General features: G+C 43.4%; 1 protein-coding gene and 1 pseudogene across 1 annotated transcript in view; one reads left to right on the forward strand and one right to left on the reverse strand.

The window, feature by feature from the left end:
- The window catches only part of AKAP12 (A-kinase anchoring protein 12), a 95,201-nt gene that overhangs the window by 12,477 nt on the left and 65,024 nt on the right, over window positions 1–17,700 (reverse strand). The gene's annotated exons all lie outside the window — the stretch shown is intronic.
- On the forward strand, window positions 2,021–2,399 carry LOC114209354 (adenosine 5'-monophosphoramidase HINT1 pseudogene; annotated as a pseudogene).

Below are 17,700 nucleotides of genomic sequence, written 5' to 3' on the forward strand. Positions count from 1 at the left end.
GGGGGGCGCGCTACTCACAGCAAAGGTTACTCCACCAGGGCATCGCGCGCCGCCAGCCGGCAGAGAAGCGCTACAGGGGCGGGGGAGACCCAGACTTCTCCCAGCTGCCCCATCGCGGAATGGACACTGGTGCCGCTGACGAGGGCGCCCTCTGGGGGCCACCGCGTGCGTCACAGAGAGCACAGCGTCCTCGTGGCCCAGGGGCCCAGCGCTCTGACCTCACAAGCCTGCAAGGAGAGCGCCCCGGGGGTCCTTGCATCGCTCCAATGGGTTTCTTCAAACGTAAGCACACCCAACGTCTGAAAATCATCATGGCTAAATGACTGCCAAACTGCTAGACCTCAATACTGTTGGATTCCTGAGCTGCCTCTCTGATCTGTAACACTGCTCGGTGGTAAACTCCAAAATCGCAATGCATAGCGATGGCCCAAGGGATAGCGGGACCCTGCACATGGCATGGTTGGTTTGGTTGTAAGAACTTTAATTTCTTGAGTTTATGCACAAAAACTGTGTACCTCGTGCACGTTCCCATTACAGAGCTCACTTAGAGTCACAATGCCTTAGGGCTTGAAGGAAGAATTCACCTTGTACTTCCAACCGGGGAATAAACGGACTTCAAATATGGTTATGTGGTTATTGCAAAATGGTACAACCACTTTCGAAGACAGTTTGGCAGTTTTCCCACAAAACTAAACATTTTCTTACCATGATACAGCAACCCTGCTCCAAATGAGTTGGAAACATGTCTACACAAAAACCTGCATATGAGGCGCCTGGGTGGCTCAGATGGTTAAGCGACTGCCTTCGGCTCAGGTCATGATCCCGGGGTCCTGGGATCGAGTCCCGCATCGGGCTCCCCGCTCGGCGGGAAGCCTGCTTCTCCCTCTGCCTCTCTCTCTCTCTCACTGTCTCTCATGAATAAATAAATAAAAAAAAATCTTTAAAAAAAACCCTGCATATGGATATTTATAGCTATGTTTATAGTTTTAGTCATATTGCACACTTGGAAGCAACCAAGATGTTCATTATATGAATGGATGAGTGAATAAACTATGGTACATCCAGAAAATACAACATTATTCAGCACTAAAAAGAAACGAGCTAGCAAAGCCATGAAAAGATATGGAAGGAGACTTAAATGCATTATCACTGAGTGAAAGAAGCCTGTCTGAAAAGATTGCATACTGTATGATTCCAACCATATGACCTTCTGGAAAATGCAAAACCAGAGACCATTAAAAAACCATTTTTTTTTTAATTAAAAAAAAAAAATCAGTCCTGCCAAGGGTCGGGGAAGGAAAGAATGAATAGACCACGGAAGATTTTATGGCAGCAAAACTATAGTTATCCCTCGAACAACATGGGTTTGAACCATGTGGGGGTCCTTATACGTGGATTTTTTTCAATAAATACAGCACAATACTGTAAATGTATTTTCTCTTATGATTTCGTTAATAGTATTTTTTTCTAGCTTACTTTATTATAAGAATAGAGTGGATTATATATATAACATGCAAAATGTTAATCAACTATTTATATTATCAGTAAACCTTCTAGTCAACAGCAGGCTAATAGTAGTTAAGTTTTGAGGGAGTCAAACTTTGTATTTGGATTTTCAACTAGTAGGCCCCTAACCCCATGATGTTCAAGGGTCAACTATACACACATTATGATACTCTAAGGGTAGATACATATGATTATTATATCATTTGTTCAAAACCCACAGAATGTACAACACCAAGAGTGAACCCTAAAATCAACTATGAGCTTCAGGTGATAATATGTCCATGTCGCTTCATCAGTATCACTCTGGTGGGAGATTTGATAGTAGGAGACACTATGCATGTGGGGGGGGGGGGCAGGGCGCATACAGGAACTCTGTACTTTCCACTCATTTTTGCTATGAACCTAAACTGCTCTAAAAAATACAGTCTAGTGCACCCCCGCCCTCTGCCCGCCGCCCCGGCTCCTCCCTCCTCTCGAGCTTCTCCCCGGGGCGGCCGTGCGGGAGGAGGCCGAGATGGCAGATGAGATCGCTAAAGCACAGGCCGCGCCGCCTAGTGGCGACACGATCTTTGGGAAGATCATTCGCAAGGAAATCCCAGCCAAAATCATTTTTGAGGATGACCAGTGTCTTGCTTTCCATGACATTTCCCCTCAAGCACCAACTCATTTTCTGGTGGTACCCAAGAAACCTATATCTCAGATTTCTGTAGCAGAAGATGATGATGAACGTCTTCTTGGACATTTAATGACTGTTGGCAAGAAATGTGCTGCTGACCTGGGCCTGAAGAAGGGTTATCGAATGGTGGTGAATGAAGGTTCAGATGGGAGACAGTCTGTCTGTCATGTTCATCTCCATGTTCTTGGAGGTCGGCAGATGAATTGGCCTCCTGGTTAAGCATGTTTTAGGGATAATTTTCCCTCCTCTGGGCAATGGTCAGTATCTCCCAGTTCCAGTATGTTAAACAGTATACTTACTTTTGTCTGTGTATGGAGATTGAGGAAATAATTTTTAAAACCCATACATAATAAAAGACAATGTTGCATGGTTAATAAATAAATAAATAAATAAATAAATAAATAAATAAAACAGTCTATTTTCTTAAAATGGTCACAAGACTTGGCCAGAGTCATAGTAGGGGTGTGGCATCTCTGGTGGGCCAAAGGCTGGAGGGGGAGCATTAAATAGGAACAAAACAAAGTTTGTCTTTTTTAAAAGAAAAATTAATCCCATATACTTTCCAAGTGCTAAAATGCTTTATTTTCCATAAATTACATTTTATAATTTATAATTGCCATTTATGACGAGAAAAAGTATTGAGACATGTCAACTCCCATTCTTAGTAGATGGAAAAACTGCTATTATGTCTGATGTAAACAGCACTTTAAATTCGATTTCAGTATAAAAAAGCTGTTTTTGATGGTTATAGTCATGCTATTAAAAAAAAGAACGAACACATATATCCTCCTCACCCACTCAGATAGTCAAAAGATCGCTCGACCATCACTTTGCAACCATTACGGTAAAAACTGGATAAGGCAAGAATCTATGGGTGTTAAGTGGGGGGATGGGAGAGAGTGGGCAGGATATTTACGTGCTTACTAGTTGTAAGGGTGGGGAAACCAGGCAAAACCTAACATCAACCTCCATTAGGGCCAGATGCACATTGTGTGTAAAACCTTCACAAGGATACAGCAGCATCTGTGGCTAAGAATGCATAACCTAAAGTGAAAAAGGAAGAAATAAACACAAAGGAATGCAGTGGAAATGGGGAGAGGAGAGCTAAATGCTTCAAACATGTCAATGTCTCGGGGCGCCTGGGTGGCTCAGTCGTTAGGCGTCTGCCTTCGGCTCAGGTCATGGTCCCAGGGTCCTGGGATCGAGCCCCGCATCGGGCTCCCTGCTCCGCGGGAAGCCTGCCTCTCCCTCTCCCACTCCCCCTGCTTGTGTTCCTGCTCTCGCTGTCTCTGTCAAACAAATAAATAAAATCTTAAAAAAAAAAAAAAAAAAAAACATGTCAATGTCTTAAAAAACAAAGACTATAGAAATGTTCCAGATTAGGGACACCTGGGTGGCTCAGTCAGTGAAGCGTCTGCCTTCAGCTCAGGTCATGATCCCAGGGTCCTGGGATCAAGTCCCGCATCAGGCCCCCTGGGAGCCAGATTCTCCCTCTGCTGCTCCCCCTGCTTGTGCTCTCTCTCTCTCTTTCTCTCTGACAAATAAATAAAATATTAAAGAAAAGAAAAAGAAATGTTCCAGATTAAAGAAGCTACAGAATGTAACACATAATACCTGATCCACGGATGGATCTCACAATGCAAGGTAAGAAATGCTAAAACGGACATTGTTAAATTAGCTGACAAAATTGCAATAAGGATGATAGATTCTACACAATTATTGTAATGATGTAAATACAGGACACTGATACTGTATTATGGTTATAAAAGAGAATATATCTCTTCTTAGGAAAGACACGCTTAACTATGTATGAATAAATGATGTGGATAACTTATCCTCAAAAGCCTCAGACAAATTTCTATCTCCTGCCTAGGTAAGAGATAACAGGAAACTGTATGCTGGTTTGTTTTGTTTTCCAACAAATAATGAAGCAAATGAAGTACAATGCTAACAATACATGAATCTAGATAAACGGTATATAGATGTTTCTTGTACTTCTTTCTTATTTTTGCAACTTTCTCTAAGTTGAAAGTTACTGTTTCAAAAAATCACCCAGGGATGTGCGAGATAGATAAAGGTGATTAAGAGGTACAAAATTCCAGTTATACAATAATCATGGAGATTAAAAGTACATCACAGGGAATCTATGGTGATAGATGGTGACTACACCATCATGGTGAGAAGTAAGTAATGTAGTATAGAGTTGTTGAATCACTATGTTGTACGTCTGAAACTAAGATAACGTTATAGTTATACTTCAATTAAAAAACACTTCGGAAGAATGAACAGGTGCAAATAACTAATAAAAATACAGAAAACAACAAAAATGGAGAGGGTGGTGGTTGTAGAAGACATTGGATCTTAACCTCACATCATAGACCATATGTTTTATCAATGTATTTTTTAAAGATTTTTATTTATTTATTTATTTATTTGATAGACAGTGAGAGAGGGAACACAAGCAGGGGGAGTGGGAGAGGGAGAAGCAGGCTTCCCGCTGAGCAGGGAGCCCGATAAGGGACTCGATCCCAGGACCCTTGGGACCATGACCTGAACCGAAGGCAGACGCTTAACGACTGAGCCACCCAGGCGCCCGAGAATGTTTTCTTCTGGCTAAGTTATTCAATAGTTTTCAAAATTGTGATATAATGGCCACAAAATTTATTTTTCCGTCCTCCTATTGGTAAATAATTTCTTGGTCCAATTTTTCATCATTACGCTCTACAATAAACATTCAGGTGTATAAATCACTGTCCAAACCCCTGAGCAAGTGTTTGAACAGAAGAGGGCAGTATTGAATAGTTTTCAACTCCGCCAGGCTAGGAAGCCTTGCAAATTTCCTAGACCCGGGCCAGAAAACGATGCAAAAACCTACCAATCCATAAAGCTTAGGTGCCTTTTCAAATTCTCTATAGTTGAATGCCCTATTGTACTATGTGTACCTCTGTGACTCCCGACACAGATACTAAGGAAAAAAACGGGGCACAGACATCTTTAGTTGGCTCCCTCCCTCCCCTGTTCTTTATTTGCACCCCATGAGGATCTAGACCCTTTACCCCATTTTGGACCAAGTATGGGTCAAACAGGACTGCAGCCCTTGTTTTTGTGTTGCACTCCGTCCCCTGCTTTTCCAGGCCAGCAGTATGCAGTACGTTTCCCAGGTGCTTGGCAGAAGGGGGAGATCTCCAGAAAAGACCATCCTCATTCCCATCTGGGTTTTAGTTTGTGGTTAGCAGAAACTTTTTCCCAGGCATTTTTAGGCGCTGTCCACATGCTGGTTCTTTTTTAAAGATTTTTATTTATTTATTTGTCAGAGAGAGAGAGAGAGAGCACAAGCAGGGGGAGCAGCAGAGTGAGAGGGAGAAGCAGGCTCCTCACTGAGCAGGGAGCCCGATGCGGGACTCAATCCCAGGACCCTGGGACCATGACCTGGGCCAAAGGCAGACGCTTAACGACTGAGCCACCCAGGCGCCCCTGCATGCTGGTTCTGAATGAGTTAAAGATCATAGCCTGGTAGCAAACCTGCTGGCCCGGTTTGGCAGGGTTGCTGCTGCAGTGGAGGCAGTAGGTGAGAGACAGAGAAGGCTGGTGATGATAATACCTTCCAGGAAAGGGCCGCATTCACCTCCCCAGATTCGCACAGGAGAATCCATTCACAACCAGACTCAGAAACGTTTCATTAATAAATTTACCTCCTCTGCTATAGTTTTCAACACATCAGCTCCCTCTAGTATTATCTTAGATTTGTCGGATTGAATAAGAAGAGGACAATCAAAAGGCTTGATCATCTAAGCATCACTGATTCGGGGGTGCACTTTCTTGGTACCCAACAAGTCCTTCCCCAGAAACAACTGATTTTAGAGTAGGCCTTTCTGACACAACATGTAAGTATCACTCATGGGGGATTTAGAATGATCCAAATTATCCACTTTGAAGAACACTGCTATCAATCCAGCAAGATTCCCAAATGCCCATAAAGTCTAAACACAGGGCTCATTTACCCACTGCTGTGGTGACTGGGCTCGAAACTCCACATTCTCACCCAGAGTCAAAGATAACAGAAGGCTTGGAAAGGGAGCCGGTCTGCTTTATCAACAGGAAAAGCCTCTAAGAGATAGAGTTGGCAGATGCTGGTGCCCCCCACACCCCAAAGCCATTTAAAAGACTACAGTCCTTACCTTGGTCCACACACTCATGAGCCCCACACTTCCCACCATGTTGCCTGGGACATGGTTTTGCTGACATATTTTCCCACCTCACCATCAGTGTAAACAACATCATAGAATTCTTCCTTCTCAAATAAACAGTATTACAGAAACCATGCATTTCTATTCCCCCTTTCTGGGAGAAGACTCTAATCATATGCCTGTGTGAGAATATACGAAAAGTATTTTTAATGATGTCTCAAGACGAAAACTTGAATGGTATACAAATCCCACTTTGGTAGAGAATCATTAAAGCTTTTAGGTGTTACTTTCTAGAAAACTGTTTAATCTCCAGATAAATGTCCAGTTAGTCAACCCCAATTTATGAAATCAATCAAAGAGATCTCTAAGGTGCACAGACAAATTTACATTTTCCTTATGAAACTGTCATCATCTGCCTACTTCCCAAGTTTCAAAAGGCACATATCCCCACCCCACCCCCAAAGTCAAAGTACCCTCATGGAGGCTGTGCTCCACACAGACACCCCACCTCCAAACTCCACAAACGCAATAAATAGTTGCAGGTCCAAAACCTACAGGGTCTGTTCTCACTCTTCCAAATACTTAAAAGAGATTAAGACATAAAAAGTATACTTGTTTCTTCTACTGTGAGATGTTTAAAAGAAAAAAAAAAGACAAGAAATATGTCATATTATGTACTGCAAAATTTTAATGCTTTTATCCAAGCATAGCTCTCCAAGTCCGTGGCACAACGGCAGTCGTTTTTGTCAAAGAAAAAGTGCAATATTGCAAAAACTACAACATTAATTTTTTAAGTTTAATGTAACCAGTGCGCTCTGTTCTGCAGGCACATCAGGCCTGCTTGCTGCTGACATCTGGATCTGGTTAACTTTCTCCTACGATCTGCAGCATTGTCCTGGATTTTGTCCAGAAATTCTCTACATTCTAAATCCATCCCTTATATCCTACACACCCAACGCCCCATGTTGTCATGCTCGTTAACCACAAAACCTCGAAGGGGAGATCTTAAACCAGGATTAAAACTCAGAGAAGCAGAACCCCGTGTAGGAGGGGTATAGGTGACGGTCCCCGTTTGTCCCGACCTCAACAGTGATGCTGAATGGTCCCTCATACATCTGGCAGGCATACAAAAACGGGGGCACTACCAGAGCCATAGTAATACCCTTTACAAAGTACTCTACAGCTGTGCTTCTTAGTAGCTGAGGAACACCAAGAAAAACTGAGTTGTCATCTGTATTTATTTTTTAAAGATTTTATTTGACAGAGACACAGCGAGAGAGGGAACACAAGCAGGGGGAGTGGGAGAGGGAGAAGCAGGCTTCCCGCTGAGCAGGGAGCCCGATGTGGGGCTCTGGGGCTCGATCCCAGGACCCTGGGATCATGACCCGAGCCGAAGGCAGACGCTTAATGACTGAGCCACCCAGGCGTCCCTTGAGTTGTCATCTTTAAAAGGGGGTTAAACACCCACTTTGTGCAGGGTTATTGTACGGAATAATGAGAATGGGCACTCAGTAGGTGGTAGTTATTACTCCAGCAGGTATGAGGGTACTCATTTCAATGTCTCACAAGTCTCTACAACTAACCAGCCTCCTTGGCAGACAGACGCAGCCACGCGGAGGTATATGTATATTTTTTTTTATCTTGTCAAAAGACCTGCATAGAGAAAGGCAATATAAATCATCTAGAACTTGCCTGAACATTAGAGGACTCTTACAAAGAGTAATGCTGCCCTAATTCCCCAGGATACTCCAGTTAGTCTCGATAATGTGAGTTAGAAAAAATAGGGTACATATTTTCAAAGTATCTTTCAAAATCCAATAAGCATTTTTTTTCTGGCATACCATTAACAGGCTGGTTGGGGAGACGACACCACCATCATCCTATGTGATCACTTACTTTCTAGTTTTTTGTTTTGTTTTGTTTTTAATTTATTTAAGTAATCTCCACACCCAGCATGGGGCTCGAACTCAGGACCCGGAGATCAAGAGTTGCATGCTATTCCAACTAAGCCAGCCAGCTGTTTGTGCCTTTTTTTTTTTAAGATTTATTTATTTATTTGTCAGAGAGAAAGAGATCGTGTAGCAGGGGGGTGCAGCAGAGGGAGAGGGAGAAGCAGGCTCCCTGCCTACCAGGGAGCCCGACTCGAGGCTCAATTCCAGGACCCTGGGATCGTGACCTGAGCCAAAGGCAGACGCTCAACCAACTGAGTCACCCAAGGTGCCTCCTATTTTCCAGTTTGTAAGCTAAGTATTACTCATGTGATGTGAGGTTGAGATGTCAAGAAAGACCAAGTGTGTATGAGAATATGCCATCATTTCATAATTCAAGTTCTGCTGCCTTCATTTCACTGGTCAGGGTGGGGGGGAGTAGGGTGGGGTGTAACAGTCCTGTAAGTGACAGCATTTCCTTACTTTCAGAAAAGGAAACTCGTTCTGAAGTACAAAAATATTATCAGTCTGATCCCTTCCTGTTCACTGTGAAATTTAAATGTTCCAAGCATAACGTAACACCGAAGAGGACTAGAGTAACTCTCTTTCACATTATTTAGATGAGTAATCTGATATTTAATTAATATTTAATGCCACTTTAAAAAGCCTTTGTTGCTTTTCAAGATTCTGACCAACTAAAGACTGGTCATTGTAAATCTTCCTCATCAGGATAACTTACAGAGGGGGAAAAAAATGACAGTTCAAACTCCCTTGGTCCATGACAAAATTTGCTGTTAAGAAGTAATTCTGTGCGGGCGCCTGGGTGGCTCACTTGGTTGGGCGACTGCCTTCGGCTCAGGTCATGATCCTGGAGTCCCGGGATCGAGTCCCGCATCGGGCTCCCTGCTCAGCGGGGAGTCTGCTTCTCCCTCGGACCCTCCCCCGTCTCATGCTCTCTCTCTCTCTATCTCATTCTCTCTCTCAAATAAATAAATAAAATCTTAAAAAAAAAAATAAAATAAAATATATGTAACATTCTCTTACCAATTTAATGTGACATATTGTTATACCAAGATTTATAATAAATTCAAATGGTTTAAAAAAAAAAAAAGAAGTAATTCTGTGCACTTTCTTATTATACTAGGGAAAAGTACCAAATTTTGTCCATCCTCCATACCAGCATTGTAATGGAAGAGAAACTGAGAAAGCAATAGATCTAGTTAACTTGAAATTACCTGAAAAATGAGACCATCCTTCCAACTGTTTCCATTCGTCAGTCCGTTGGGATGATCTGAATCAATTTTTGAAAGCCCTCCAAATACCCCGTTTCTTACCTCTTAATTATCTCTAAAAAGAAACACCTCTCTTTCCCATAAGAAACTCAGCATGTGATAAAGCAATCAGGGAATGAATATAAGGAAGATCACGTTATACACAAAAAGCACCCAGAAGAAAGTTACAATCACTGAAGACCCACCCCCTAGCCGTGACACCCCACAAACCACACTCTCAGGCAGCCCCTCCCAGGGTTTGGCATGGCTATGTTTCATTCAGAGAAAAAGTAATGATCTGGAAAAAATGAAACATTTTTGTTTTAATTTATTTTATTTTGTACAGTCTATTTAATAAGAGATTCTAGGTATCTCATAAACATTCCTGCTATACAAATGGTAGAAAGGCTTATGGCATTAATGTGAGGAAGGAAATCTCAAAGTAAACAAGCTAATCTATAGGAAGTGAGAGATATTTTTAGTTTTGCTAAACTTTCACATTCATTTAAAATTCCACAGAAGAACCAGGCTTTGCAGAAGCCATTTTATTGAGAAAAATGTGAAGTCTAGAAATTCTATACAGCATTTTTAAGAAAGACGGAGATCTGATGAGCAGTGATCTCCAACAATTAGAAAACAGCAGGTCTTAGAAATCTAAATTAGCCAATGGGCGTTTATGCTTGAGTGGTACAGGGAGAGAGGAGAAAACAGGCAGGCAAGTTCCTAAGGAGTCAGGCTACAGCAAAATTGTATAAACGATCAAATATCAAGTTAGAAGAGCTGTCGGTGCTTTCTACAACTCATTTGCTAAACGTGCGAATTAAATATTACAATTCATACTTACAGCCAGATTTCTAGAAAGCGTGTTTTAAAAACATACATTTTTACTGTTAGTGCCTAAATGTGGTTACCTGCTAGCCATCAATTTTACACCAGGTATTCGTTAAAACCACCATTTAAACCAGAGCTAACATCTTAGTCTCCTAAATCACCATGTGCACCTTCACTGAAAGTTTCTAATAAGCAGGTCAAAATGCCAAATATCCTAATTTTGCAAAAACAGGAATTTACTTTTTTAGGACTACAACCAGTGATTAGGCTTTCACAACCTACCTGCAAGTTCACCCCAACTAACACGTTTCTGCCCCCCTCCCCAAGCGCCCCAAATACATTCAAGGTCTCCCCAAAGTACAGTCAGGAAGATTCCTGCGTAGGCAAAAGGAAAACGCTGGGCGTGTTGCGTTCTTACTGAGCCAAAGAGAGAATGCTCTTCTGATTGGAAAATCAGCAAACACAGAAATGAATGCCAGCGTGTTCAGCCAGGGACCTCGAAGCTCTCTCCACCCAAATGCAGGTTCCAGGGAAGGAAGCATTTATTCCACCTGCCACGGAGGGGGAACACAACAGCCTGGCTCCTGCCTTACCTGTGATTGTGATGATCCCCAGCATATTTAATAGCACACCTCCAGATGACAAGAACAGCTGGTCCTCGCCCTCCTTCGGCGGTTGGCTGACGCAGCCCGGGATCTTGCCAACCCCGTGCAGTCTGGCTGCGATCAGAAAGAAGTGCGCGCCAAGCCACCCCCAGAGGATTAGGGAGAATTAAAAGTGCCTTCGGAGCCGCAGCAAAAAGAAGCAAAACGAGACCAAAGATGCATTTCCCCGGCTAATTATAGGAGAACCCACCCCCGCCGCCCACCCAGGCCCCGCCCCCTGGCACGGCGCGCGAGTCATGTGTTTCATTTTAAAGAAGAGGAGCCCTCCCTGGAGCTGGTCTCCGCTAATGGTCAGCGAGGCTCTGCAGAGAGACCCAGGGAGGGTTTCAGAGTTGCTGGGCTGAATAACCCAGAGTCAGCAACATTTTATCTCAACTGTTACTTCATTCCTGGCGCCGATGTACTCTTGCGTCTCAGCTTTCAGCTTTACTTAAAGCAAATAACGGCACAGATACTACGTTCTACGACCACTGTTTTTATACCGCGCGTTCTGTTCCTTGTTTGTGTAAAGGCTGACGAGGTGCAAAACACGGTTCGCTTTTTAGCACCTATAGGATTTTACATTTTCACCACCTGTTGGACACACACGGGCTGCACTGAACTGAGGGATGGCAACTGATCTCCGTTGTCCCATTATTTCAAGTCCTTGAGAAGGGTGTTACAAGGCAAACCTTGTGTCTTCAACGCTGAATCAAGGCAACTTGTAAAAAGCCCAAATACTGGAGCAGTAGGTGTGGGGTTTTTTTGTTTTGTTTTTTGTTCATTTAATGGTACAAGTTAACTAAATTTTTATTTATTTTTTTTTAAAGATTATTTATTTATTCATGAGAGACAGAGAGAGAGAGAGAGGCAGAGGGAGAAGCAGGCTTCCCGCCGAGCGGGGAGCCCCATGCGGGACTCGATCCCAGGACCCCGGGATCATGACCTGAGCCGAAGGCAGACGCTTAATGACTGAGCCACCCAGGCGCCCCAAGTTAACTAAATTTTTAGATCAAACTAGGCCATATTCCAAAATATAGACACTATCGAAACTCTAATATTCAAGCACACGGCATGGAAATCAGTCAGAAACCATATCAAACTTTCACAAAATTTCAGACAGCATTCTCAAATTCTTTCTTCCTGAAACTTTAGAATGTTCCATATAAAGACACAAGGTAGGTAGGTGATAAACAAGTCTTACAATTTTGGCAGGCTTTTGTATGTCAATGTTCTGTGAGGGTAAGTCCATTGAGGCCCCCTGGCTTCCTCCCCCTTTCACCCTTGTCCCTATTTATCACTTCATGCCTTGCCTGCCTCACCTCATTACCACGGGCTCTCCCCCTAAGCAAACAAAAGAAACGTTTTACCACTGCTTTTCTCTTCAGACGGAGAAGCTCAGGTCTTATTCATTACTGCTTAGGGGGGCAGAGAGCCCTGGGGGGGACCTGAGTGGGTGCAGTAAAGAGAAGGGTGGGAGAGAAGTATCAAGAAAGAGCTGAGCACAGGGATGCTGGCTGGCACCTAGTTGCCCCTTCTGGCCACCAGGAGGCGCAACGCACCAGGGTCAGGCAAAGATGAGCAAAGTTAAGGAGGCAGTGTAGCTAGTAATCAGACCGAGTTACAAAAACCAGCTTCAGCCTCTCTGTTGACGTGGCTTCCCTCTTCTATTCCAGAGAACACCCAGCCAGGTGGTAGATGCCCCAGGGAACGGAGTGATGAGCTCCCTGTCCTGACACCTGTGATCTGATTCCCAGGGCAAACCACATCCTAACCTTGCATCTTCCCTAGAGGACTCTTAACTGGGGTTCACAAATTGCCTCAATTATACCGAGAGTCTGGTGTGTGTGAAATACTGCTGGTGGAATGGTCCCTCTGTAGTCCACACAGCTAAGTGGTCTGCATTTCTCCCCTGCTCCCACATACGCCCCCAGCCCCGGGCCTGGGGAGTCCTGGCTATACAGATCATGGATAAAAGAGCCTCTGGAGGCTGCACTGGTGGTCCACATTAAATGACTGGTCTACAGCCTTCCCAAGCACGTCTATCAGCCCAAACAGTGTGTCCCCAGGTTCAGCCCACACCCGTTCCCTGAACTGTCCCAGGAGTCCCTGGCTACCTCAGGGATCTGGGGTCTCAGTTCTGCCTCATTTCTCGGCACCAGCTGTTGGGGACAATACATGGCCATCATCTGGTGCCACCTCTGAAATACACCTGTTCCACTTATGGGCACGTCTGTCGATTCTGACCTTGCTTAACTGTGCTACCAGGTCCTTTCCTTCCTAGAAGCCTAAGAGCTAACAAAACCACAAACAACAGCTGCTCCACTGGGCTGGACTGGGAGAAATGTCATTAGTTACCAATTTAAGGCCCCAAATAAACATTTACAAAGATAGACGTATTGCTGTGTGATTCTGTTTAAACTTTTTTCTTTTTAGGACATTGGTAAAGACACTGACACATCTAGGGCGCCTGGGTGGCTCAGTTGGTTAAGCGACTGCGTTCGGCTCAGGTCATGATCCTGGAGTCCCGGGATCGGGTCCCGCATCGGGCTCCCTGCTCGGCAGGGGGTCTGCTTCTCCCTCTGACCCTCTTCCCTCTCATGTGCTCTCTCTCTCGCTCATTCTCTCTCTCTCTCAAATAAATAAATAATAAAATAAAATAAAATAAAATAAAATAAAAAGACACTGACACATCTAATCTGGCATTTCTAAAGAAGTAGTTAAAACCACAAGGCAGAGCAAGAGATCATCAGGTGGCAAGTAGCTGACTCTCTCAGCAGAGAGTTCTCCTTGGATGTCCACCTCTTAAGAGTAAGCAAGGACAGGGCTGCCACCTCTGTGTGTCTGCATTTACAAAAAGTCATCCACGAGGGAGCTCTGTCTAGCTACAAGCTCAGAGTACACAGCAAGAGACCAGGAGAAGGGCAGGACAGGGATGATAACTGAAATGAGAATGAGAAATACTGTATTTGAGGCTTATGAATTTGAATGACAGCTTAATGGCTTTGTAACAAATAACCCCATTAAAAATGTGCAAAAGATCTAAGTGGACATTTCTCTAAAGTACATACACAAATGGCTGATGAACACATGAAAAGACACTCAACATCATTAGCCATTAGGAAAATGCAAATCAAAACCACAATGAGATACCATTTTACACCCATTAGGATGGCGACAATCAAAAAGATGGACGGTAACAGGGAATCGAGAAATCAGAACCTTCATACATTGTCAGTGGAGATGTAAAATGGTGCAGCTGCTTTGGAAAACAGTCTGGCAAGTCCTCAAAATATTAAACATAGAGCTACCGTATGACCCAGCAATTCTACCCCTAGATATATGGCCAGGAGAAATGAAAACCCGCATCCATGCAAAAATCTGTACAGGAATGCTGATAACAGTATTCATTATTCATAGTAGCCCCAAACTAGAAACAACCTGAATATCCATCAACTAATGCATAGAAAATAAAATTAGGTATATCTGCAAAGGAGAAAGTTATTCAGTAATAAAAAAGAATTAAGTATACATGCTATAACATGGATAAACAACGAAAACATTGGTAAGCGAAAGAAACTCGTCACCCAAGAGCACATATTGAAAATTTTTTTTAAGATTTATTATTTTGAGAGAGAGAGAGAGAGAGAGAAGGAGTGGGAAGGACAGGGAGAAGAAGAGAGAATCTCAAGCAGACTCAGGGCTCGATCTCACGACCCTGAGATCAGGACCTGAGCTAAAACCAAGAGTCAGACGCTTAACCGACGGAGCCACCCTGGTGCTCCTGGAAATATTTAATTCCATTTATATGAAATGTCCACTCAAATTGGACTAGTGGTTGCCTAGAACCAGAGGTGGGGAGAGGGAGGGATTTTGAGAGGTGGGGAGAGAGGGACTGACTGCTAACAGGTTTGGGGGTTAAGAGAGGATCAAAACGTTCTAAAATTCCTTGGGGTGATGGTGGTACCATTCTGTGAATATACTACAAACCACTGCGATGTACACTTTCAATGGGCCAATTGAAATATATGAATTATATCTCATTAAAGCTTTTTTTTTTTTAAGGAATTTTACATTAATTCTGAAGACTCCAGGGGCCCATTGGAGGCTTTGGAGCAGAGCTGACACGTAATTTGAACTGTGATATTAAAAAGGTAACGGGGCAGTAATGCCAAGGAGGCTACAGGGTAAGGTAGGACGGGCAAGGCATCTACAGGGAGCAGAGCCCAGGAGATGGGAAGATGCGCTGTTGGGAAGACGCCCCTGAGGCCGGGGGGGAGACAGCAGTAGCTGTGCAAATCTACGAGATCATCCGAACGGAATGATGGATGCAAAATAAGAAAGGTCTGGAACCCGGAGAAGAGGAAATTTGAAAAAGGGTGGAATACGGACAGAGATTAGAGGCAATCAGGAGGAAATGGCATCAAAGTCAAAGGTGGAGAGGATTAAAGGTGGAAAAGGTGGTCGGCAGTCTGGTGCGTCACACAAAGCAGGGACACGGGAACTCGAAGAAGCCTTGGTCTGGAGGGTGGGAGAACCCGCAGACAAATAACCACCATAAAGATGAGTGCTTTACTCTCTTTCCTGAGAGGGAGGCGACAGGGGCCCGTAAACCAGTTCCCTAACTGCCTGCCTCCAAGGGGGCTTGAGTACTAAACCCAGATATGGGAACCGGGGAAATGCGGAGATGGACACCAAACCCAGGCCTCCGCACCCTGTTTCACTGCCTTTCCAAGGTGGCATCAACTTGGAGGAAAAGCAACCAAAAATCCTCGAGGTCTCTTCCCCTGGCAAGAAGAGAGCAGGTGAAATCTAAGGGAGCGTCTTCACCACTGTGACTCCTTTACAAGGCTTCAAGGGACGCCTGGGTGGCTCAGTCGGTTAAATGTCTGCCTTCGGCTCGGGGTCCTGGGATGGAGTCCTGGAGCCCCACATTGGGCTCCCTGCTCAGCAGGGAGTCTGCGTCTTCCTCTCCCTCTGCCCCTGCCCCGCTCGTGCGTACTTTCTCTCTCTCTCTCTCTCAAATGAAATCTTTAAAAATATATATATTTTAAAAAATAAAAAGCTTCAAGATAATCTAAGGGTGAGCTCAAAGCTGCCCAAAGAGATGAACACAGACACTGTCTCAATGACATGGGCAAGTCATGTGCAGGATGGGTAGGTTCTCCTGGGCTCTGCCCCCATGACAAATACCAGCTAATCGAATTTTATGGTCCCGTTGAATTGGACATGTTTATATAGACATGGTTCTTCTAACTCAAAGTCCTCAAGACAAATAATGTGAATAGTTCCTCAAAGGGACTGTCGTAATAACAGAAAAGCTAAAAGGGGATTTAAAAATCACTTCACAATACAGTTTAAAACAAAGCAAGGGGAAAATATTTAAAAACGCAATAGAAATAATAAAAATGACATAATTTAAGTATTATTTCTCCCCTTATTAAGTCCATATTGTTACATTCTTTGATTTGGCAATTCTGTTTCTGTGAAATATACCAAATGAGAGGCAGAGATTTATGTATGAGAATATTTATTCCTTGGGGTATACAATATTTGAAGAGCCTAAGTGAAAATGGTGTCTCTACCCCTTTGGTGGAATATTTGGCAAAAACAACATCTTTGAAGCAGTTAATGACAAGGAAAATGGTGACATGGATATAGAAGTCCACACCTCTTTCAGGGTAAAAAGCATGATATAAACTATATATTGAATATAATGCCAATTCTGCTTTTTAAAACGCATACATGTACATTAGGCTGAGGAAGAAGGCCCGGAAAGAAAAATAACAAAAGCCAAACATAGCAGAATTATGGGCAATCTCTCTCTATTTTCCTTTTATTTTTTTTTAAGGTAGGCTCCACACGGGACTCGAACTCACAACCCTGAGGTCAAGACCTGAGCTGAGATCAAGAGTCTGATGTTTTACCAACTGAGCCACTCAGGCGCCCCAATATTTTCCTACATTTTACAAATCTTTCACAGCATTGTTACTTTCATGGTTAGAACGCAAGCACATTTGACACCTGGCTTTGGGTTGGACAGGGTGGGGTCCAGCACTACCAGATCCTGAATCCCAGAGCAATGCCTCTGATATTCTATAAAACTGCACAGTGGTCCAAAATATCATGATCTTCAACTCTCCAATCACTGGAACATAGAAATTAGCAAGCTGAAAGGAGATTAAAGTTTAAGTGTAATCTTTTAAAAATTATGAAATTAGAATAACTTCCAAATCTGGTCAGGTACATGAATAAATAGGAATCAATTCTTTCCTGAGTGCCTTGTGTTCAAATCCTCCATTCATCTTAAAAGTCTGAACACCCCTGTCTTTGATATTGTCAAGAGGATTCCAAAGTCTGAAAAGCTAGCTTCTGGTTCTGATTCTGTTGGCTACATGGTGAGGGCAAAATATTGAAGTTTCTGGGCTTCAACTGATGGGAGAATAAATATATCACCCACAGGAATGTTATTCTGAGGTGCAATTGAAGGTTAACGCTAGCACTACTGAGTGTATTCTGGAAGCAGAATAAATGTTAGCTATTAGCTCACTTTAAACCATGCACTTCTCAACAGGGGTGATAAAGAAAACTGGTTCCTGATGGGGAGGCTATTTGTGTATGAAGCATAGATAGATGATAGATTAGATAAGATAAACT

Source organism: Eumetopias jubatus, unplaced genomic scaffold (assembly GCF_037043125.1).
Source record: "Eumetopias jubatus isolate StellerSeaLion01/CBP00866 unplaced genomic scaffold, mEumJub1_p1.0 scaffold_6, whole genome shotgun sequence".
NCBI classification, from domain to species: domain Eukaryota; kingdom Metazoa; phylum Chordata; class Mammalia; order Carnivora; family Otariidae; genus Eumetopias; species Eumetopias jubatus.